This window comes from Rhinoderma darwinii, chromosome 9 (genome assembly GCF_050947455.1).
Source record: "Rhinoderma darwinii isolate aRhiDar2 chromosome 9, aRhiDar2.hap1, whole genome shotgun sequence".
NCBI classification, from domain to species: Eukaryota; Metazoa; Chordata; class Amphibia; order Anura; family Rhinodermatidae; genus Rhinoderma; species Rhinoderma darwinii.
In genome coordinates, this window is record NC_134695.1 from 21,435,618 (window position 1) to 21,460,099 (window position 24,482).

The 24,482-nt window shown below is 41.5% G+C and overlaps 1 protein-coding gene across 5 annotated transcripts in view; it reads left to right on the forward strand.

The window, feature by feature from the left end:
- Window positions 1-24,482, forward strand: part of LOC142660646 (uncharacterized) — a 228,571-nt gene that overhangs the window by 19,214 nt on the left and 184,875 nt on the right. Inside the window, exon 1 of one of the 5 annotated variants that reach the window (XM_075837340.1) lies at window positions 14,296-14,384. The exons of the other annotated variants lie outside the window; for them this stretch is intronic. The gene's annotated coding sequence lies outside the window, so the exon portion shown is untranslated. Of the gene's footprint in view, window positions 1-14,295; window positions 14,385-24,482 lie in introns of those variants that run through there. 5 annotated transcript variants of the gene reach the window in all.

Genomic DNA, 24,482 nt, shown 5'->3' on the forward strand with positions numbered 1-24,482 from the left:
GTCCAGTGTGACGTTTCCACAGTTAGTGATGGTTTGGGGGGGCCATGCCATCTGCTGGTGTTGGTTCACTGTGTTATATTAAGTCCAGAGTCAACGCAGCCGAGTACCAGGACATTTTAGAACACTTCATGCTTCCCTCTGCTGACAAGCTTTATGGAGATGCTGATTTCATTTTCCAGCAAGACTTGGCATCTGCCGACACTGCCAAAGATACCAATACCTGGTGTAATAACCCCAGTATCACTGCGCTTGATTGGCCAGCAAACTCGCCTGACCTGAACCCCATAGAGAATCTATTGGGTATTTTCAAGAGGAAGATGAGACACCAGACCCAACAATGCAGACGAGCTGAAGGCCGCTATCAAAGCAACCTGGGATTCCATAACACCTCTGCAGTGCCACAGGCTGATCGCCTCCATGCCACGCCTCATTTATGCAGTAATTTTTGCAAAAGGTGCCGAGACCAAGTATTGAGTTTATATACTGTACATACTTTTCAATAGGCCTACATTTCGGTATTAAAAATAATTTTTGATATTGGGCTTATTTAATATTAAAATTTTCTTTCAGAAAAAAAAATGCTGGAAATAGATCACACTGTGTTTAATGATTCTATATAATATGAGTTTCACTTTTAAAGAGGCTCTGTCACCAGATTTTGCAACCCCTATCTGCTATTGCAGCAGATAGGCGCTGCAATGTAGATTACAGTAACGTTTTTATTTTAAAAAAACGAGCATTTTTGGCCAAGTTATGACCATTTTTGTAGTTATGCAAATGAGGCTTGCAAAAGTCCAAGTGGGTGTGTTTAAAAGTAAAAGTCCAAGTGGGCGTGTATTAGGTGCGTACATCGGGGCGTTTTTAATACTTTCACTAGCTGGGCGCTCTGATGAGAAGTAACATCCTCTTCTCTTCAGAACGCCCAGCTTGTGACAGTGCAGATCTGTGACGTCACTCACAGGTCCTGCATCGTGACGGCCACATCGGCACCAGAGGCTACAGTTGATTCTGCAGCAGCATCAGCGTTTGCAGGTAAGTCGATCTTGCCTGCAAACGCTGATGCTGCTGCAGAATCAACTGTAGCCTCTGCTGCCGATGTGGCCGTCACGATGCAGGACCTGTGAGTGACGTCACAGATCTGCACTGTCAGAAGCTGGGCGTTCTGAAGAGAAGAGGATGTTACTTCTCTTCACAGCGCCCAGCTAGTAAAAGTATTAAAAACGCCCCGATGTATGCACATAATACACGCCCACTTGGACTTTTACTTTTAAACACACCCACTTGGACTTTTGCAAGCCTCATTTGCATAATTACAAAAATGGTCATAACTTGGCCAAAAATGCTCGTTTTTTAAAAATAAAAACGTTACTGTAATCTACATTGCAGCGCCTATCTGCTGCAATAGCAGATAGGGGTTGCAAAATCTGGTGACAGAGCCTCTTTAAGATTGAATTACTGAAATAAATTAACTTTTTGATATTCTAAATATTCTAATTCATTGAGAAGGGTGTGTATGCGCGTGCGCGCATGTATGAGTGTGTGCGTGCGTGTATATGGAAATATTTCTACACATAGGAGCTAATATTTTTTCATTCTAGGAAATTATCTAAGCCTTTTTTAAAGTCATCTACTGTAGCTGCTGTGACCAGCTTGTCAGCTCTGCAGATTGAACCTATTTTTCTCCAGAGGGAGTGCCCCCTTGTTTTTTAAAGGGGGTTTTACATGAAACAGGATTTCACCATATTTTTTGTATGTGCCATTCATATATTTATATAAATAGGTTTAATTTTTTTAATCTTTCCTCATAACTTAGATTCTCCATGCCCCTTATTAGCTTCGCTGCTCTTCTTTGTATTTTATCCAATTCCAGGGCATCCTTTCTATGAACTGGAGCCCAGAACTGAACTGCATGCTCTAGATGAGGCCTCACTAATGCTTTGTAAAGTGGTAATATTATATCCCTGTCCCGCGAGTCCATGCCTCTTTTAATGCATGACAATATCTTGCTGGCCTTAGAAGCAGCTGATTGACATTGCATGCTGTTTAGTTTATGATCCACAAGTACACCCAGATCCTTCTCAACAAGTGACTCCCCCAGTGTAGCTCCCCCTAGGACATATGATACATGCAGGTTGTTCGTACCCAGATGCATAACTTTACATTTATCTACATTAAACCTCATTTGCCAAGTGGACGCCCAAAAAAATTATGCCTGTGGGAATAATATTCTCCAACGCAAGAACTAGAGAAACCATTTTCCCATAGGCATACATTGTAAAGTTTTCTGCAGCGTATGTTTACTCTGCGGAAATATAATTCAAGTATGCCGCATGTGAGCGCACCCTTATGGTCGTAAATACTCCACAGGCTTTAGAAGTTCCAAGGTCATGTCAGATGATCCCACATACAAGCCAAGGGTAGGAGAACTTGAAAAAATAAGATAAAATGGTTTCATTATACAAGCGTGGGTGAGTGGATTGTTTTGTGGTGTGAATACGGTTACACTAATTACGTTAAATTACAAAAGGAGCGTTAGCATGATTTTCCAAGTTATGCCCATTATATGAAACGTTAACTGTTCTGTCACTTTTGTATCGTATGAAAGTTCCAGCTGTCACCAAAAAACAAAAATACTTAAAATGGGGAAAAAAATCACCAATTAGAATGTCAGTCCAAAAGGTGAAATTTTGCTATGGATGTTTAGGCATTAAAAAAAACTTAGTTACAAAATGGGTTTGCATGCATTTGTAAAGCCAAAACCAGAATAGGATCCAGGATAGGGGACACATTTAAGGCCTTCCTTTCTATATTTCTATTCCTGGTTTTGACTTACAAAAATGCATAAGGTGACAAATGTCTTTCGGTTTGGAGTGACCCTGATATTATATACGGGTTATTGGAAGGCATTTAGTCTATGGCTTCTCAATTTCTACAAAAGTTTTTTTGGATTTTTAACATCGACGTGCCATTTAGCCGTTCTACCTTCCCACTACTCTGTGGGTGGTAGGGTGTATGGTACGCATGCACAATCCTAGGGACTGAAATATTTCTTGCAATATCTGTCCTGTGAAATGGGTTCCTCTATCACTTTCAATGACTTCTGGGGCCCCATATCTACACACTACTTCACTAAGAAGCTTTTTAGCTCTGGTTTTAGCATTTGCATTCTTTACCAGCCAGACTTCTGGCCAACCAGAAAACAGGTCTACACATACCAGCGCATATTTATAAATTCCTACATTTGGCAGTTGCATGAAGTCAATCTACAGTCAGTGAAATGGGTAGTCTGGTTGGGGGACACACAGAGGAGGAACCTTGCTAATTTTACCTGGATTATTGAGGGCACATATCATGTATCCTTCCCCAAGCCTATTGCTGCATTGTTGAACCCTGGAGCCAGCCAAGTAGAAGAGACTGAGTTGCACATAGTTTCCTTAGACTGGTGAGTAGGCTCATGAGTGAGGTGAGTCATCATAAAGTATAAAACCCTTGGGAGACAGGTTAGCTTACACCTTCCTTATCTGGTTCCGCTCTCTTATTTCCCCATTACTCATGTTCCCCATGAGGAGCTTGTTTCTGTAAAGTAAGTAATAAAGTGTTCCAGCCCATGACTTGGGGCAGTGGCTGTTGGCAGGGTCACCATTAGCATTATCAGAGGCAGCAGTGCCGCTGCCATACTGCGGCGTCCACTCTCGTGTTACCTACCCCCTCAGGAGTAGTTTTTTTTTAGTATGAGCTTGTACTTTGAGTGTAGCTACATTTGTCGGGATCTCTAAAGCCTTGAACAAAAGGAATACTGCTTCTGCATTCTTGATTGGCTTACCCGAGGAACCAACAAAATCTCTACTATGCCAGATAGGCCCAAAGTCATGGGCGATCCAAAAGGCATACCTGCTGTCAGTGTAGACATTAGCAGTCTGACCTTGTGCAAGTCTACATGCTTCAGCTAGCGCCATCAGCTCTGCCTCCTGAGCAGATTTGCCGGGAGGGAGTGGTTTCTGTACAATTTCCTCACTGGTAGTAGTTACAGCGTGTCCCGTTTTTGCTTCTCCGTTCTGGTGGTATATAGAACCATCTACGAAAAACTCAAGTCTGCATTAGAAATGGATATTTCAACAACATTTTCAAGTCCTTTTTGGTTTCACTTTCCATCATCTCTAAGCAGTCATGTGAGTCAAATAATTTTGTTTCCCCCTTGGTTCAAAATTTCGATTTTTCCTCCTTGCTTGACTTGATGTTTTTCACCCTGTTTGTATCCCCTCTTTTGAACCAAGGGGAAGCAGTGGTGTTGGATTTAGAACTGAGCATTGTTTGATTGTGAGATGAGGGGGAGAGAAGAGCAGACTTCTACTTGGTGAAGTCTCGCAGTGGAAAGGTGTTTTGTTAATCCTAATTTTTATTTTTTTAAATGCCCTCAAAGGTGTATATAGCCTTTTACTCCAGTCTCGCACCCCCACCAGCTATAACCTCACAGGGTTCCAGGAATCTGAGATATGTGTTGTTTTCTTCACTGTCTGGAGCGCTGGTGGTCACAAGTGGTTTTCTTAGGGTATGTTCACACGTTGAGCCAAAAACGTCTGAAAATACGGAGCTGTTTTCGCGCCGTTTTTTCGGACGTTTTTGGAGCTGTTTTCAATAGTCTATGAGAAAACGGCTCCAAAAACGTCCCAAGAAGTGTCCTGCACTTCTTTTGACGAGGCTGTAATTTTACGCGTTGTCTTTTGACAGCTGTCAAACGACGACGCGTAAATTACAGATCGGCACAGTACGTCGGCAAACCCATTCAAATGAATAGGCAGATGTTTGCCGACGTATTGGAGCCGTATTTTCAGGCGTAAATTGAGGCATAATACGCCTCGTTTACGCCTGAAAATAGGTCGTGTGAACCCAGCCTTACTCTAAGTGGATCTGCAGGGTTAGAGAATCAAATATTGAGGTACCAGTCAAATTCTTTCTGGACTTCTCTGAATGTGAAATTGGAGGATTTCAATTCCACGGTTAAAATAGTTGTCTTGAATAGGCAATAGGGGATATGGAGGTGTTCGCACAGAACCCCTTTCTATTAGTCAGAGTGGACAGTTGCTGCAAATTATGCATATTACATAGTTGCCAATTTGGCACAAGGCTTTCAGTAACTGGACCCATAGCAATCCGCTTATTGCCAATCTGGCTTTATTTTAGGAAGGAGGTTGATTTACTACTAAAAAGCCTTTTCTTTGAGCCTTCATACTTCAGTCTCATCTGTGTAAAGTAAAGAAGAGTTGTGAGAGGATGGTAATTCTCAGTGTAAAACCAGTCTTCTCTGCGAAACTAAGCATAGATAAAGTTCTTTGGTTTTTAGCAACATCCTGTTAAGGAGGAAACAGCAGAAAGAGATGCTGCTTATGTGTGTGCAGCACTATGGTTTCAGAATACTGGTCATGTGTTGGTCTGCAGTAACTTTGATCACAGGCAAATCAAGCATTAGGTTTTAGATTCCATTATACAATAGCATATTCGATTTTTCTTTTATATTTTGCAGAATATATGAAAACACTTTGTAAATAGTCTTGAGAAAAAAAAAAAGTACTATTTTGTGTCTACAGCTCTTGTACAGGTCTATGAATGTCCATGGTTACAGACTACAAACAAAGTCTCCGTGCAGTCAAATCCATTAGTCCTACTCCATTCCATATGCTCCTTCATCTACGGTCTGTTAGCAAGGAGAGGGGGCAAAGTAAGTGGAGTAACACATGCCTGCAGGATCAGATTAGGCTAAATTCAAAAGTTTGTTGTGTACATGGGGAATATCTCCTGAGGTATAAGCCAAGATATCTCTGAAACATATGCAACTGTGTGGTGGTGTTTTTTTTTTTTGTTTTTTTTTTAGGATGCTTTTCTATTGGAAAGCATAGTCAACCATGCTTTCCAACTCAAGTAAAAATTTAAAAAAACCACCGGTATAAAGACCCATACTGACCAGACCTATGCCAAAAGGACCCTTGCATACATCCGGTTCATAGTAGTCTATGGATACATACAGCCTAAACGTTGGGATCGTTTCACACCATATTGCTGAACGTGCATGGCTCCAGTGCTGGTGTCTCGACGGGTGACTGCTGCAGCCATTCACTGGCTGTAGTGGTGGCGTATTGACCCAACTGACGTCACCGCTATAGCCAGTGATTGCCTGCAGGGGACTCGTGTCGAAACGACAAAACAAAGACCGACGGGGTACCATGGAAGCGTCCGCATTGGAGCGGCAGGGGATTGGTAAGGTGAGTATTACTCCTTTTTGTTTATTTTATACCATTGTTGGCTGTTTGTAAAAGATTTTTTGGCGCTTCAAAAACCCCATTGAAATCAATGAGAGACGGAAAAAAACGCTGAATGGGCATGGCATTTTTTGACGTGGTTTTCGGGAAATAAACGCCTCAAACGTGGCAAAAAAATTAGTCAAACGCACGTGGTGCAAAACCACTTAAAAAAACTAAAACGGAGCTGTCTTTTCCAGGCACAATTTTCTGCCTGCAAAAAATTCTATGTGAACTAGGCCATAAACCTCCCAGGCATCTGCTGGACAGAAGTGTTGTTTGGGCAGATCATGACAGAACCACATAGTAGTCATCTGCTACAAGCAGCAGAGAGAAAACAGTGTAGTGCAGGAACATATGTAAATAATATATATCAATTATCAAATATTTTCTTCAAAATGCTAAACCGTTGTTTATTTAGCATCATTTTATGTTCGTCTAATATGAATGCTAAGACATTACAAAGGCTTCGTGCACATGAGTGAAATTCTTCAGTGTTTCATTTATTTCTATAGGTCCATGCACACGTCCGTTCTTTTTGCGGAGCCGTGTTCCCGATCCGCAAAACTCAGAGCAGGTCCTATACTTCTCAGTTTTTGCGAATCGGTCTCGCCCATTCTAGACTATGGGTCCGTCAAAGTAACGGGCGGTACACGGAAGCCATCCGTATGCGGTTCCTGTTTTGCGATTCGGTTTCCCAGCATGTCACGCATTATGGACGTTTAGAGGCTGATCAGTATGGTGCAGGACCATCCTGAATAATGGGATAAACGGTCAAAATGCTGCCATCACTGCTACAAAAAGGAGGCGGCATCGGAGGAAATTGCCAAAGACCTATTACAGCATCGTTGGGAGCCGGGGAATCGTGCACAGCGGCAGAAAATCGGTAAGAAACTGTAAGATTCACCTTTGCTGCAATTTTTAAATTGATGGCATGTTCTGAGGATAGGACCTTAATATCTGCTCGTTGGTGGTCCAACTCTCTGCACCCCACAGATGAGCTTTTTTTTAAAGGGGCTGCTGCGCTCGTGCGAGGACTGCTTCTCTTTCAATACTTACCTGCTCCGTACTATGAATCGACAACACAATTGTAGCTGCGGTTCACAGTATTGCACTACTATAAGCATGTCAAAGATTCAAAGTATGGAGCAGGTAAAAGGAATAAAGGGAAAGCTGCACTCGCACAATCGCCACAGTCCCTTCAAAATAACTTATCCGCGGGGGGTACACAGAGTTTAACCACCAACTATCAGATATTGATGGCCTAGCCTTGTGATAGGCCATCAATTTACTCTCTGGGTAACACCTTTTATATTTTATTTTTCTAGTTCAAGCGATAGAGACAGTGGAATTCCTGTCGGGACCAATTCTGAGCAGTCCAAACGTAGAAAGAGCGGTGAGGCTCCACCAAAAAAGCGTGCCTATATTCTTGCCCAACACCTCCTGTTCTTGAAAGATGATGTGGATCTTCGTAAGTATTTATTTCCTTTTAGCATTTTTTACCAGTATTGTTAATCCAGTACTATTACAAAAACATAGTAGTGAATGCATATGAAGCAATCCCATATGAAAGGATTGTCCTTGGCATATGATAGTGATAAGAAATGGATGGCCTATCCTCTACCAATCATCTTTTTTGAAGGGGTTGCGGTACGATTATAGGAGGCACGATTCACAGTATTTCAGCCATCTACCATTTAAGTGAATAGGAGAATACTGTGAACCACCGCTACAAGTGTGTCAGCGATTCACAGTATCACAGCTAATGAAGCAGTGCTCGTAAGAGCGCCACGGCACCTTCAAGACAGCTGATCGGCAGGGGTACTGGGTATCGCACCTCTACCTCCAGAGCATAGGCCACCCATTTTTTTTTTTACTGGATAACCTCTAAATGGTCATATGCGAGGCCTAGTATGTTAACGTTTTTTTTATTTTTTTTACAAAGTTAGATTAATAATTTTAATATATCTTTTTATTTTACGAACCAGCACAAGGGACAATTTAGAAAATCCAGAGGCAGGGGAAGCGGACTCTGATGCCGTCTAAGTGGAGGAGCCAGAAGCAGACACTCTGCTACAAGTAGCCACTCTCCTCCTGTCACAATGGAGTACACTTCTCAACCATCCTCTTCGGCCAGGGTTGCATTCTATGTAGGTCCAAGAACCACTGCCCGCTGAAGCTGCTGGGCTGCTGCTCCTGCTCTGGTACAGGACAACAGGGCTCTTATAAATTCTAGAATTCTGAAACTCCATGATCCTCATTCGTGCTCCGGTTCAGAAGAGACCTTCCACCATAGCTTCACCCTGCATCTGAGTTTGCAACTGATAGAATGTCGGCTTCGGGTGCAGGGAGCCATGATTGTTATACTGCAGTCAGCAATGCTACCAAATGATCCTCGGTCCATCTTCCGGGCAGTAGACTTGTGGCATCTACAAAATTAAAAGTTTTGAATTGCATGACTTATTCAGTAACGAGACGAGACTCAAGGACAACTTATAATCGGTGGGGGTCACGACGATTGAAACCACCATCAATTTGATACCCTTTGTTGATTAACACATGAGGTATTTGTTTATATTTTTGCCAAAATATAATTAGTGCTGTAACGAAATAGTTGCTGGTAAAACCAAGTAAAATAATAATTTATTTTATTTTTTTAAAACTTCCTCGGGCATGGCCTGGCTGTGGCGGTGCATGGATGTGTTTTGTGAGAGCTCCTAAACCCATATACCAGCTTCTGATTGCACTAAATTCTGCTCAAATGCGGAGGAAAAGCAAGCTAAAACCACAGACACCTGCCAGAATTCTTGTCGGTCATACACGGCGCGGCATTACCCGGTATTTTACCACATGAGCTAAGAACAGAAGGGGGGGAGGGCAGGTTTACCTGATTGTGCCCTCTATCATAGGGCTGCTCTTCTTCTTTGGTTGGTCGACTGGTTCCACAGCAGGGGTTGTAAGCAATGGGTAACCCTTGAGGGATCTCTTACTCCCTTGTCCCTTAGATCATTACTTTGGATATTACCCAGTGATCGCCCTCCCTTGACTGATTTTCCCTGTTTAACCCAGCTGACCATTACACTATGGGACAGGGCAATGGTTATGTCGGACCTGTCCCATCAACCAGGCGTCATGACCCCCCTCTTTGATGACCCTGCCTTCCTCCGAAATTACACACGGAATACTTTTTAGGATCTACTGCAATAGACAACACAAGACTGGTCCAGGTGATGACGGAGTCCTCACGCCTCACTTTTTGTGCCAAACGGAGGGGGACTTATCCTGATCGGTTGTTGGGCTGGTTTGAATACACCCAGCTTCGCACCTATATACACGCCAGATGGCCTGTAGATAGGTGCCGCTTGTAGTAGTAATACGCCTTTCTAAATAATTCTACAATCCCCTGCTCCAACGCAGGTCATTTCCACTCTCTCTCTATAGTCTTCTTTTAGGGGGCTTACCTGACCCGCCGATGGCTTATGCATGTTCTTGGGAGAGGGAATTGGGTGTAAGTTTGTCTGCGGCAGACTCGTCGAAGATTTTTCTCCTGACTCACAAGATGCCTTTGACGTGTCATGCCCAGGACAATAACTTTAAAATCTTGACCAGATGGTATCGATGTCCGGAGATCTTCAATAAAGCTTATCCTACAGTATCTATCTGCATTGTGTAAGCGTTGTGATACAGAGATCGGCAATAAGCTACATATTTAGTGGTGATCTACCATCAGGTAACTGGAATAGCCAATGCCGCTACTCCAAAGTTGGCATTGCTCTCATTGATTCCTGGTCCTCTCTCCATGATAAAAAAAAAAAGGGTCTGCTACGTCATTTTCTGACTGCAGCCAGAACGGTCATTCCCAAATATTGGAAATCTCCTACCTGTCCACCTCTGAGCGAGTGGGTTTCTGAGATGGATAATTTGGAACACATGGAGTGTTTGACTGCAGAAAGCAGGGAGAGCAGTGATCGGACTTACTTGGCTTCCATGGCTTCCACTTGGCTTCCATGGTCCGGCTTCAAGAAAAGCCCCAGATTTGCACTACTCCTGCAGTAGACATTACTGTGCTACATTGATAGAACTGTTTTAAGATGTCCAGGTCATTGGGGAGACGTTGCGGCATGACCATTCAGTAACATTTTACCCCTTTCCTTTTATATACCTCATCTTCAGGACCCCCCCTTTTTTTTTTTCTCCTTTTTCTTCTCCTTTCCTTTCTTTAAATAAGTATCTTGAAATTCTAAGTGACCACATTTTTTTATATGGGCTTGGATGTTCAATAATGCTTGATACCTCTACCTACACTACAACATGCTAGATGTTTTCTTTGTAATTTTTTTTTTTTTACATCTACAACTAACATGCATGTTTTGTTTTATTTGTACCTAATTACTTGCCACGACCTGTGCGTTTTGATTATCTAATTTTCTACTGCTTCACATGGCTGTTGGCATATGTTGATGTACTTTGCTTGTTCTACTTTTTGTGTTGAACTTCGTGTAAACAATAAAACATCAGATTGGTAAAAAAAAAAAATTTTTCCTTTTTTGTTTTTACAACAATTGTAATAAAAAAAAAACTTTTTGTATTTTTTAAAATTCAATAACTTTTTTTATTTCATTTTTTTTTATTTTAAAAAATAAACTAAAAATAAGTTTATAATTTTGGCTAAAAAAAAGCATCAAGTGTCTTCATGCTCTTGCGGGTCCCTACACTAACTAACATAGGAATAACTAATTAACTGAATCAAACAGGAACTAAATCTAGATGACTAAATATTCAACGAGCAGCACGTATAGAGTCCTGTTGCCGGGGAACTGCTCCCTCAGCGGTCAGAAAGTAGTCTGCATAAAGTTCCCAGATAGCCAGTCCTGACTCTCCAGCTCTTCCATACAATGTCTGATCTAGAGGAACCACTGCAGTACTATATTGATCAAGATCTGTGTCCAAACAAGCATTGTGAATCCTGGTGATATTGTGTAGCTTTTGTAACCAGTGTCACTTTGTTCAGATCCATCTGGATGTTAAACATAAGCAATCTCCATTTATTTGATAGAATTGCGAAGGCGCACTCAACATACTGCTCTGATGATTAAAAATGCCTCTCCTGTTCAGACCTCGTCTGGGGAATGGCCGCATGACGTGGGGTGAGAGTGCAAAGTCTTCGTCTGCAACAATGACAAATGAGGCTGGTGGTCCAGAAGATCCTGGTAGTGGTCTGGGTTCTGGAGGGAGAGTTGGTTGGGTTGAAGCCGTTCACCCATTCTGGAAGCCTTGAAGATGGGAGCATCCACAGTGCTCCCGTAGGCCCCAATATCCACAATTACACACCTGTAGTTGCGGTCAGCCAAGATCACTGCAGAGAAAACGGTTTATAATTAAAGTACCGGGACCCTGAGTGAGACAGCTTCTTAACACGAATGTGTTTTCCGTCCAGCACCCTGATGCAGTTTGGAATCTACGTGGAATCCGGCCATCGGCAATTTAGAGACAGCCTTTTTTTCGTTGGCTGTGGCATCACATTCTCCCTGAGTAGACACCGGATTGCCTCGCAGGTCACACGGATAATCTGCGAGATGGTGGAGCTCCCCAGCAGGAACTCCAAGTGGAAAGACTCAAAGGAATTCCCTTTTGCCAGGAATCAGCAAAAGCGAAAAAAAAAAAAAAACATTAGAAATTTAGAATTGGTTCATAAAAAAATATATGGGTGAAATAATTTTTTTTGGGGCGAATTGGATTTTTATGGATGAGCTAGCCATAAGTGGATGCTTACAATTCTCCTATATCTTGAGGGTTACATGGTCGGATTGGGCATTTTACGTTTATGCTTGCTCGATCAGTCTGACATGGCTGGATTTTTCAAAGGGGCGTTTGTTCCATCTCTATCAGGGGGCAGTATGTGCTCGTGGCCAAAATTTGTGTTTTTTTTTTTTTTGTTTTTGTTTTTTAGGGTGCTGCTGCATGTCACGGTACCACATATTGGCATATCTATAGTAAGCCGGGCACCACATATTAGCGTATCTATGGAAAAATTGCCATTTTCACTTTGCAACATTGAGTGCACACAAATTTCTGGAAAACATGCAGGGTTTACATCCTCACTACACCCCTAGGTGAATACCTTGAGGGGTGTAGTTTCCAAAATGAGGTCACTTCTGGGGAGTTTCCACTGTACTGATATCTTAGGGGCTTTGCAAATGCGACATAGCGCCCAGAAACCAATCCTGCAAAATCAGCACTCCAAAAGCCAAATGGCACTCCTGCCCTTCTGAGCCTCGCCGTGTGCCCAAACAGCAGTTTACGACCACATATGGGATATTGCTGTACTCTGGAGAAATTGCTTTACAAATGTTGGGGTTCTTTTTCTCCTTTTGTTGAGAAAATGAAAAACTTTGAGCTAAAGCTACTTCTTATTGGAAAAAATTAATTTTTATTTTCACTGCCCAATTCTAATAAAATGTATGAAGCACGTGTGGAGTCAACATGGACACCAAACCCCTAGATTAATTCCTCAAGGGGTGTAGTTTCCCAAATGGAGTCACTTTTGTAGAGTTTCCACTGTTTTGGTCCCACAGGAGCTTTGCAAAAGTGACGTGGTGCCAAGAAACCCATCCTGCAAAATCTGTACTCCAAAAGCCAAACGGCACTCCTTCTTTTCTGATCTCTGCCGTGTGCCTTAACAGCAGTTTATGACCAGATATGAGGTATTTCCGTACTATGGAGAAGTTACTTTACAAATGTTGGGGGGCTTTTTTTCCCTTTTATTTGTTGAAAAAATATAGAATTTTGAGCTAAAGATATGTCTTATTGGAAGAAAAAACAATATATTATTTTCACTGCCCAATTCTAACAAACTATGAAACACCTGCGGGGTTAAAATGCTCACTGCACCCCTAGATGAATATCTCAAGGGGTGTAGTTTACGAAGTCGAGTCACTTTTGGGAAGTATCTACTGTACTGGTCCCTCAGGTTCTTTGCGCAAATGCAACATGGTGCAGAGAAACCAATCCAGCAAAATCTGTGCTCTAAAAGCCATGTTTGGAACCCTGCCATGTGCCCAATCAAACATTTATGACCACATATAGGGTATTTACATACTCTGGATAATTAGCTTTACAAATTTTGGGTGTCTCTTCCTTCTTTATTCCTTGTGGAAATAGATTTATTTTTTTTAGCTAACACGACCTCTTATTGTAAAAAAAATGTTAATTTTTCATTTCCATGTCCAAATTGTATTAAAATCTATGAAACACCTGCGGGATCAAAATTCTCACTACACCCCTAGGTGAATTCCGTGCTGGGCATAGTTTCCAAAATGGGGTCTTTTTTGGGGTGTTTCCTTTGTTTTGGTACGACAAGACCTCTTCAAACCTGGCATGGTGCCTAAAATATTATCTAATAAAAAGAAGGCCCCAAAATCCTCTAGGTGCTTCTGAGGCCTGCGTTTCAGTCCATTAGCACACATGGGCAACGTGGGATCTTTCTAAAAACTGCAGAATCTGGGCAATAAATATTGAGTTGAGTTTCTCTGGTAAAACCTTTTTGTGTTACAGAATTTTTTTAATTAAAAATAAATTTCTGCAAAAAAAATTACTTAAATTTCACCTCTACTTTTGCTATCATTCTTGTGAAATGCCTAAAGAGTTAATAAACATTATAAATGCTGTTTTGAATACTTTGAGGGGTGAAGTTTTTAAAATGGGGTGATTTATGGGGGTTTGTATTATATGGGCCTTTCAAAGCCACTTCACAACTGAACTGGTCCCTGTAAAAACAGCCTTTTGAAATTTTCTTGAAAATGTGAGAAATTGCTGCTAAAGTTCTAAGCCTTGTATCGTCTTAGAAAAATAAAAGGATGTTCAAAAACTGATGCCATTCTAAAGTAGACATATGGGAAATGTTAATTAGCAACTATTTTGTGTTGGATAACTATTCGTCTTACAAGCAGATACATTTAAATTGATAAAAATGCAAATTTTTGCAATTTTTTTTTTTTTTTACAGTTAAATACTGAATGTATCGACCAAATTTTACCAGTATCATAAAGTCCAATGTGTCACGAGAGAACAGTCTCAGAATCGCTGAGATAGGTAAAAGCATTCCAAAGTTATTACCACATAAATTGAGATCTGTCAGATTTGAAAAATAAGGCTCTGTCAGGAAGGTCAAAAATGGCCGCAGTGGGAAGGGGTTAATACTCATATGTCAATGTTTAGCATGTTTTTAGTATGGACAGTGGTGTCAGGAGTTACTACAGGGCCAGAGTCCCTGGTCAGAGCATCCGCTAACGCTTTACCCGGGAATTCTGGCACTGTGGAAGCTCCTGATGTCGCTGTCCATTTATCAACAGTGACGCCAGGAGCTTCGCCAGGGCCGGAGTCGCCGGGCCGAGCGCCAGCTTAAAACTTTTGACATGTCATAGTGATACAATATTTTGGGATCTAAGTTTTAGAACAAGGGGTTCAGTTCAGATGTGTGCCACTAGATAACACAAACACCTTAGCAATTACTGGAGAACATGCCTATACTTTCGACTGTGTTCCGGGTATTCCTAAAAACAACAAATGCCCACCTTGAAATTAGATGGGTAACTGAAAAAAGAAAGACAGATAATATCTGCTTTTGCAAATGAGATGCTAAGCATTGAAAGACACTCTTGCTAAAACCACTTCTAGATCTCCATATAGTAATTAGTCTCTAGCGCCTACCTTCTACTTAATAATCCAGACATACACAACCAAAGTAAACGTCATCTACAGCAAAGAGAAAATTTTACTGGTGTGGGCTGTTGGGATATTTAAAGTCAGGGCAGTACAGATAGTACTCCCTTCAGGCGCCCGCCGCGACTGCTGTAGGCGTAGCTATAGGGGTTTGCTATTGTCTGCGCTGTTAAAAGTTACTAAAGTAACTGGGGCCTAAGTAATAAACTACACAGGCCCCTGTTACTATAGTAACAGTATACTTACCCTCCTCGTTCCCAGCGCAGAGACCGCCCCAGTGCCCAGCCATCACTACAGACGGCCGGGTGCTGGATCGCACCCGGCTCTTCCTAGTACCCCTGGTGGCAGTGGGTACTGGGGTAATAATGGGAATAAGTGCTGGCCTTTTCACCGGCTAACATTAAGCCCCGCCGTAGTAATGGATGCTGGCAATCAACCAGCGGCCATTACTAAGGCAGCAGTAATAAAGTTTAAAAAAATGCAAGGATATAGAAAAAATATTTTATTGAAATAAAAAGCCCCCACACAACCCTTGTTAACCATTTTATTGAAAATTAAAAAAAAGCCTTCATCGAAGTAGTCCTCGAATCTGACATAGTCCAGCAAGAGAACCTGTAAAAAAAACACAAACACACAAAAAAAATTAGTAACAAATAGAAAAGCAGAGCAGTTGTTATACTTACCTTTCCTGGGTCCAGCACTGGAGCCACAATGTCAGCAAGATGGGCCCTATATCTAAGCCTATCATTTGTGATCAAATCTGCTGAGCTACTGTATCTAATCCTATCCATAGCCATAGGGTCGTAGTGCTATAGATACGGTGTGTTCGGAAAGTACTCAAACGTTCACTTTTTTTTCAAATTTTGTTATGCTTTGTGCTAAAATAAAAAGAAATTCAAGTTTTTCCCCATCATTCTGCACTCAATACCTTTTATAATGACAAAGTGAAAACAGAATTGTAGGAATTTTTGCAAATTTATTACGAAGTACAGTAAAAAATTGTGTAGTACCGTGTTAGCCAGAGACAATATGAAATGTTAAATACTTTTGTGTCAAAAAAGACAAAAGTATAATAGGTATGATACCTTTATTGGCTAACCATAAAAGTTCTATATGCAAGCTTTCAGAGCACAGAGGCCCCTTCTTCAGGCAGTTTACAAATGAATGACTTAGAAAAAAGCACAACATTTAGATGTTACACAAAGACAATTAGTACATGAGGTGATACATCATTAAGATAAGCCGGGGCAATAAAACTGAGGTTATAGGGGTGATGACTTAGGAGTTAAGGCATCTGGAGTCAGTCTGATGGGGGACGTGACGTGTGTCCATGTAGTGGCTCATAAATCCTGGTGTTAGATTGAGGCCTTGTGTCAATGACTGGAATTTTATCATCCGTCATTTCAGCCGTAACGGCATGTGCAGGCGCTTGAATGCCGTGTCCATTACGGACGTCACTGGAGCTGGTTTTCTATGGAGTCCATGGAAAACTGCTCCATTTACGTCTGAAGAAGTGACATGACACTTCTTTGGCGCGGGCGTCTATTTACGCGCCTTTTTTTGACAGCGAAGCGTAAATATACGCCTCGTGTGAACAGACAAACGTCAGCCCATTGCTTTCAATGGGCAGATGTTTGTCAACGCTTTCAAGCCGTAATTTCGGACGTAATTCTTGGGTTAATACGCCCGAGTTACGTCCGTAAATAGGCCGTGTGAACATACCCTAAAGGACTCTCAGAAACCAGATTCTGTGGTCTGATGAAACCAAGAATGAACTTTTTGGCCTCAATTCTAAGCATCATGTCTGGAGGAAACAATGCACTGCTCATCACATGCCCAATACCATACCTTCAGTGAGGCATAGTGGAGGCAGCATCATGCAGTCGGGGTATTTTTCAGCAGCTAGGCCCAAGAGACTGGTCAGGATTGAGGGAAAGATGAACATAGCAAAGTACATTGATATTCTTAAAGAGGCTCTGTCACCACATTATAAGTGCCCTATCTCCCACATAATGTGATCGGCGCTGTAATGTAGATAACCGTTTTTTTCTTTTGAAAAACGATCAATTTTGAACAGGTTATGCACAATTTTAGATTTATGCTAATTACTTTCTTAATAGACAACAGGGCGTGTTTTTACTTTTTTACCAACTGAGCGTTGTAAAGAGAAGTGTATGACGCAGAGAGAGGTGTATGATGCTGATTGGTTACTGATTGGTCAGCGTCATACACTTCTCTTTATAAAGCCCAGTTGGTAAAAAAGTAAAAACACGCCCAGTTGTCTATTAAGAAAGTAATTCGCATAAATCTAATATTGTGCATAACTTGCTCAAAATTTATAGTTTTTGAAAATAAAAAACACTTATCTACGTTACAGCGCCGATCACATTATGTAGGAAATAGGGCACTTATAATGTGGTGACAGAGCCTCTTTAATGAAAACCTGATCCAGAGTGCTCTGGACCTTCGAGTGGGCCAAAGGTTCGCCTTCCAACAAGACAATGACTCTAAGCACACAGCCAAGACAACACAGGAGTGGCTTAGGGACAACTCTGTGAACGTCCTTTAGTGGCCCAGCTAGAGCAATGACTTAACCCGTTAGTGACCGCCAATACGCCTTTTAACGGCGGCCACTAACGGGCTTTATTCTGATGCATATGCCGGAGGCATGACCTAGCAGATGCCTGTCCGTTTTAAACGGACAGGCAGTAATACACTGCAATACAAAAGTATTGCAGTGTATTATAATAGTGATCGGAGAATCGCATATTAAAGTCCCCTAGTGGGACTAGTAAAAAAATTTTTTAATAACGTTTAATTCAAAAAAAAAAAACTGTGAAAAAAAAATGAAAAACCCACTTTTTCCCCTTACAAAATGCTTTACTATTAAAAACCCAAAATAAAGTAAAAAAGTTACGCATATTTGGTATCGCCGCGTCCGTAACGACCCCGACTATAAATCTATTACATTATTTAACCCGCACGGTGAACGCTGTAAATTTTTTTAATAAACTATGGAAAAATTGCGGTTTTCTGTGAATCCTGACTTTAAAAATAATGTGATAAAAGTGATCAAAAAGTCGCATCTACTCCAAAATGGTACCAATAAAAACGACTAGTCTTCCCGCAAAAAAAAAGCCCTCGTACAACTACATCGGCGGAACAATAAAAAAAGTTATGGCTCTTCGAATATGGAGACACAAAAACAAATAATTTTGAAAAAAAAAGCGTTTTTACTGTGTCAAAGTAGTCAAACATACAAAAACTATACAAGTTTGGTATCGTTGCAATAGTAACAACCCGCTGAATAAAGTTCTTTTTGTTATTTATACCACACGGTAAACGGCGTAGATTTAAGACGCGAAAAAGAGTGGCGAAATTTCAGGTTTTTTTCTATTCCCCCCCCCTAAAAAAAAAGTTAATAAAAGTTAATCAAGAAATAATATGTACCTCAAAATGGTGCTATTAAAAAATAAAACTTGTCCCGCAAAAAACAAGACCTTTTATACAGCTATGTCGACGCAAAAATAAAAAAGTTAGAGCTCTTGGAATGCGACGATGGAAAAACGTAAAAAATGGCTCGGTCATTAAGGGGTTAAACCCAGTCGAACATCTCTGGAGAAACCTGAAAATGGCTGTCCACTGACAGTCCCCATCCAACCTGACAGAGCTTGAGAGGGTCTGCAGAGAAGAATGGCAGAAAATCCCCAAATCCAGGTGTGCAAACCTTGTTCCGTCATACCCAAGAAGACTGCAGGCTGTTCTCTTTGTCAAAGGTGCTTCACCTAAGAAGTTCGTAAAGGGTATGAATACTTCTGTCAATGCAATATTTTAGTTTTTACTTTCAAATAAATTAGCAAAGATTACTAAGATTCTGTTTTCACTTTGTCATTATGGGGTATTAAGTGCAGATTCATGGGGAAAAACGTGATTTTTTTTATTTTTGCATAAGGCCTCAACATAACAAAATGTGAAAAAAGTGAAAGGGTCTTCAGACTTTCCAAATGCACTGTATGCTGTCTCGCCTGATGTTTTAAGACCTTAGCGGCACCCTTAGCTGCTAGTGCTGCATCGTTGGGTCACTTAGGAGTCCATTTGCAGCAATTCCAGCATTGCAGACCTTCTAGCTGTTAATTTGCTGAGGTAATCGGGAGAAATTTCACCCCATGCTTCCAGAAGGCCCTCCCACAAGTTGGATTGGCTTGATGGGCACTTCTTGCGTACGGTCCAGCCGCTCCCACATCAGCTCTGTGGGGTTGAGATCTGGTGACTGCGCTGGCCACTCCATTACAGATAGAATACCAGCTGCCTGCTTCTTCCCTAAATAGTTCTTGCATAATTTGGAGGTGTTCTTTTGGTCATTGTCCTGTTGTAGGATGAAATTGGCTCCAATCAAGCGCTGTCCACAGGGTATGGCATGGCTTTGCAAAATGGAGTGATAGCCTTCCTTATTCAAAATCCCTTTTACCTTGTACAAATCTCCCACTTTACCAGCTCCAAAGCAACCCCAGACCATCACATTACCTCCACCATGCTTGAGCGATGGCGTCAGGCACTCTTCCAGCATCTTTTCAGTTGTTCCGCGTCTCACAAATGTCCTTCTGTGTGATCCAAACACCTCAAACTTCGATTCGTCTGTCCATAACACTTTTTTCCAATCTTCCTCTGTCCAATGTCTGTGTGCTTTTGCCCATATTAATCTTTTTTCCTTTTATTAGCCAGTCTCCGATATGGCTTTTTCTTTGCCACTCTGCCCTGAAGGCCAGCATCCCGGAGTCGCCTCCTCACTGTAGACGTTGACACTGGCGTTTTGCGGGTACTATTTATTGAAGCTGCCAGTTGAGGACCTGTGAGGCGTCTATTTCTCAAACTAGAGACTCTAATGTACTTGTCTTGTTGTGCAGCGGGGCCTCCCACTTCTCTTTCTACTCTGGTTAGAGCCTGTTTGTTCTGTCCTCTGAAGGGAGTAGTACACACCGTTGTAGGAAATCTTCAGTTTCTTGGCAATTTCTCGCATGGAATAGCCTTCATTTCTAAGAACAAGAATAGACTGTCGAGTTTCACATTAAAGCTCTCTTTTTCTAGCCATTTTGAGAGCTTAATCGAACCCACAAATGTAATGCTCCAGATTCTCAACTAGCTCAAAGGAAGGTCAGTTTTATAGCTCCTCTAAACAGCAAAACTGTTTACAGCAGTGCTAACATAATTGCACAAGGGTTTTCAAGTGTTTTCTAATCATCCATTAGCCTTCTAACAGTTAGGCTTTATTCAGACGAACGGGAAAAACGTCCGTGCAACGCGCGTGATTTGCACGCGCGTTGCACAGACCTATATTAGTCTATGGGGCCGTGCAGACATGTCCGTGATTTTTACTCCGCATGAGTCCGCTGAAAAAAGTCACGACATGTCCGTTTGGGCGTTTTGCGTGAAAACCACGCATGTCGCACGAAAGCACTTCCGTGGGACAAGTGTGATTCGCGCAACAGCTGTCAAAAGGATGAATGAAAACAGAAAAGCACCACGTGCTTTTCTGTTTACAAACATCCAAATGGAGTGTCATAATGATGGCGGCTGCGCGAAAAGCACGCAGCCGCGCATCATATGCTGCTGCCCCACGGAGCTGTTAAGTGGTTTTTGCGCACGCAAAACGCAGCGTTTTTGCGTGCGCAAAAACGCCACGCTCGTGTGAGTGAGGCCTTAGCAAACACAATGTACCATTAGAACACTGGAGTGATGGTTGCTGGAAATGGGCCTCTATACACCTATGTAGATATTGCATTAAATAACAGACGTTTGCAGCTAGAATAGTCATTTAGCACATTAACAATGTATAGAGTGTATTTCTGATTAATGTTATCTTCATTGAAAAAAACATATTTTTCTTCAAAAATAAGGAAATTTGTAAGTGACCTTAAACTTTTGAACGGTAGTGTGTATATATATTTACACACACACACACACACACACACACACACACACACACACACACACACACACACACACACACACACACACACACACACTCTGTATATGAGAGGGGGTAGGTTAGATGTGGTTGATGTTGTTGTTTATGATTAAAGAGGCTCTGTCACCACATTATAAATGCCCTATATTGTACATAATGTGATCGGCGCTGTAATGTAGATTACAGCAGTGTTTTTTATTTAGAAAAACAATCTATTTTCACCAAGTTATGACCTATTTTAGCTTTATTCTAATGACTTTCTTAATAGACAACTGGGCGTGTTTTACTTTTTGACCAAGTGGGCGTTGTGGAGAGAAGTGTATGACGCTGACCAATCCGTGTCATACACTTCTCTCCATGCATTTACTCTGCACATAGTGATCCTGTTCACTATGTGCAGTCACATACACACTCATTAAAGTTACCGAAGTCTTGACAGTAAATAGACGTCGCGTCCAACCATCTATCTCCGCCGCTATTCCGAAGAACGCTGCGATCAAAGCTGACCGCAGCATTCAGAGGTAAATGAGAAAGGGGGATGCCCCTTTGGATCGCTTCACAGGGAATTCCTGTGACGCGATCGAGGGCCATAACATATATGGGCAGACAGTCCAGGGTCCATTGAAGGACCCCAGGGCTGTCTTACCATATTTCCTGTTAGGGCATACTTAGGTATGTCCTAACAACTGCCTGTGTACTATCCGTACACAGGCTAATGTACTGGCATATAGATATATACCAGTACATTAAAGTTTAAAAATAAAGTAAAAACCTAAAGTAATAAATGTTAAAAAAAATACACATTCACGTTTTTTACAATAAACCTTAAAATAAGTCTCAATACATAAAATATACACATTCGGTATTGGCGCGGCTGTAATAACCTGCACAACAATTTATTTTTTTGCGTCATTTATGATGTGTACGCTGTAAAAATAAAAACTGCTTTCTATCACTTATTGTGGGGCACGCGGTGTGATGAATTTAACCTCCATGTGCCTCACATTAATAGTAATTAACTCCATCATGTACCTCACACATTAACCCATTATGACTGGGAAACATGATGGGGTTAATTACTATTAATGTGAGGCACATGGAGGTTAAATTCATCATCACACCACGCGTCTCATATCAGAAGATGGAAGAACTTTTTTTTTTTTTTTATTACTGTTGGCAAAGTATCGTTTTGGTATCAAAATCGCAATACTACACAAAGTATCGGTATCTAAGTCCAAATTCTGGTATCGTGACATCCCTACCTACATTACAGCGCCGATCTCATTATGTGCAAAATAGGGCACTTATACTGTGGTGACAGAGCCTCTTTAAAGCGAATCTGTTACCAGATGTATGCTGCCCTATCTCAGCTAGACATCCTATGTCATTGATCGGCATGCATTAGTGCTCTGTTGCATTCATGATAAATACTTTACTTGGTTATGGATATGTTATTATCCATTGTCATTGTCTCCTTCGGTTTAGGCATTTTCCTTTATCTATTTCATACTGGATACTGCATAGGCACCTTTTCTGTCTCACATCTTGTTCTCTCATTTTAACTGTATTTTTTATATATTGTATTTTTCTACTATTAAAGTCAAATTTATATTCCTATTTGGGCATGGTATCCTTCTGTTTTTTGGATATTGTTGCAGGTTTTCATGTATGTAGATGAAGAGCCCCTATATGTTTTGTTTAGAGGAGTTGTTTTAGGTTCAGCATAAAGTATTGACAGACAACCTGATATCAGGGGTCTGTCCCTTGTGAATATGGTGTAGTTTTCTTAAAATTAATGTTTACTAGTTGCAGGGCAAGCTGAGCGCAGCGGGCTCCCCCTGCTGCTGATTGACAGCTCTCTCCCTATTACTGTGCATAGAGAAGAAAGCGGTCAGTCGGTGGTTAGGATTAGCCCGCATATAATGAACATGGGGGACTCCAGAATTAGCACGTGCACATCATTAGGAGGACTCCTGGCTCAGCTCGCGCTGCACCTGATAAACTGTGATTTTATGAAAACTAAACCATATTGACAAGTGACATAAATGAAATCGGGGTTTCCGGCACGACTTTATGCTGCCCTAGGATGGGGCAACGTAAATTCGGCGACCGATTCCATTTAAATTATGTTCAATATGGGGCTAGAACTTAAAAAATAAAAGTAATTGTGTTTACTGTAAATACTGTGGTGTTCCGGTACCCTTACTTAGTATAGTAGTGACGGTCTGCCATAATCACGTGACTTGAACACATCACGTTATTGTGTAAGCAAGGTGAACAGAGATGACTAGGGACAGGCGTACCTGTTGTGCGGAAATGGCACGTTATTGCGAAGAGAAGTACATTACAATTTGTTCTATTTTCAACCTAAAGTCCTATAAGGGTATGTGCACACACACTAATTACGTCCGTAATTGACGGACGTATTTCGGCCGCAAGTCCCGGACCGAACTCAGTGCAGGGAGCCGGGCTCCTAGTATCATAGTTATGTACGATGCTAGGAGTCCCTGCCTCTCTGCAGGACAACTGTCCCGTACTGTAATCATGGTTTCAGTACGGGACAGTAGTTCCACGGAGAGGCAGGGGCTCCTAGCATCGTACATAACTATGATGCTAGGAGCCCGGCTCCCTGCACTGTGTTCGGTCCGGTACTTGCGGCCGAAATACGTCCGTCAATTACGGACGTAATTAGTGTGTGTGCACATACCCTTAAACAAATTTTAATATCTCAGAAAACCCCTTTGACAACCTTCCCCCAGTGGTCGCTGCTAACTATGCTTTTCACTTTCCTCCTTGTAAAGGCTCAAACGTTAAACCCCCCCAGGGGCCCTGACCAATCTCAGTCATCGGTGTCTACTGCACGCCGGGGAAACATAACACAGCATAATATGTGCTGACCAGCATTTAGAAATATCTAGGCAATTTATACCCCTGACGACGCTCCACTTATGTTATAGGGGCGCAGAAACGCGTGGGGAGTTTTTCTTTTCTTTGGCAAACAGACCAGCATTACATTTGTTATTGCCTTTGTAGAGTATCGTAGTTGTACATGAACGATACTATGACTATATCTTAGACACTTCATCAAAGGCTTGGGAATTTTGCATTGCTATGGCAAACAGACCAGCAATACAATTGACTATTCTTGTATAGTGTCGCATTGATGTATGAGCCAAGCTAACTTTGAACCTATATATCTTAGACACTCTAACAAGGACTTATGATCTGTGTTGCCAACGCCTGTGCTCAGATCCTTTTGGCATTCGTGCCCAATTTTTTAGATTAATACAAATAAAATTATTTTAAACTTTTATACAGGCAGTGGATTTCTATTTACAATTTAAACGTACACTTTCTGCACTGAAATTTTTGGAATAGTCTTCCGTGTTTTGGACCCACTCCTGGTTTTGGCTTACAAATACTGATAAACTACTAATCGGATTACTGCCATGCGAGAGAGACCTAAGGCCGGCTTCACATGGGTGTGACACCAACATATTTTA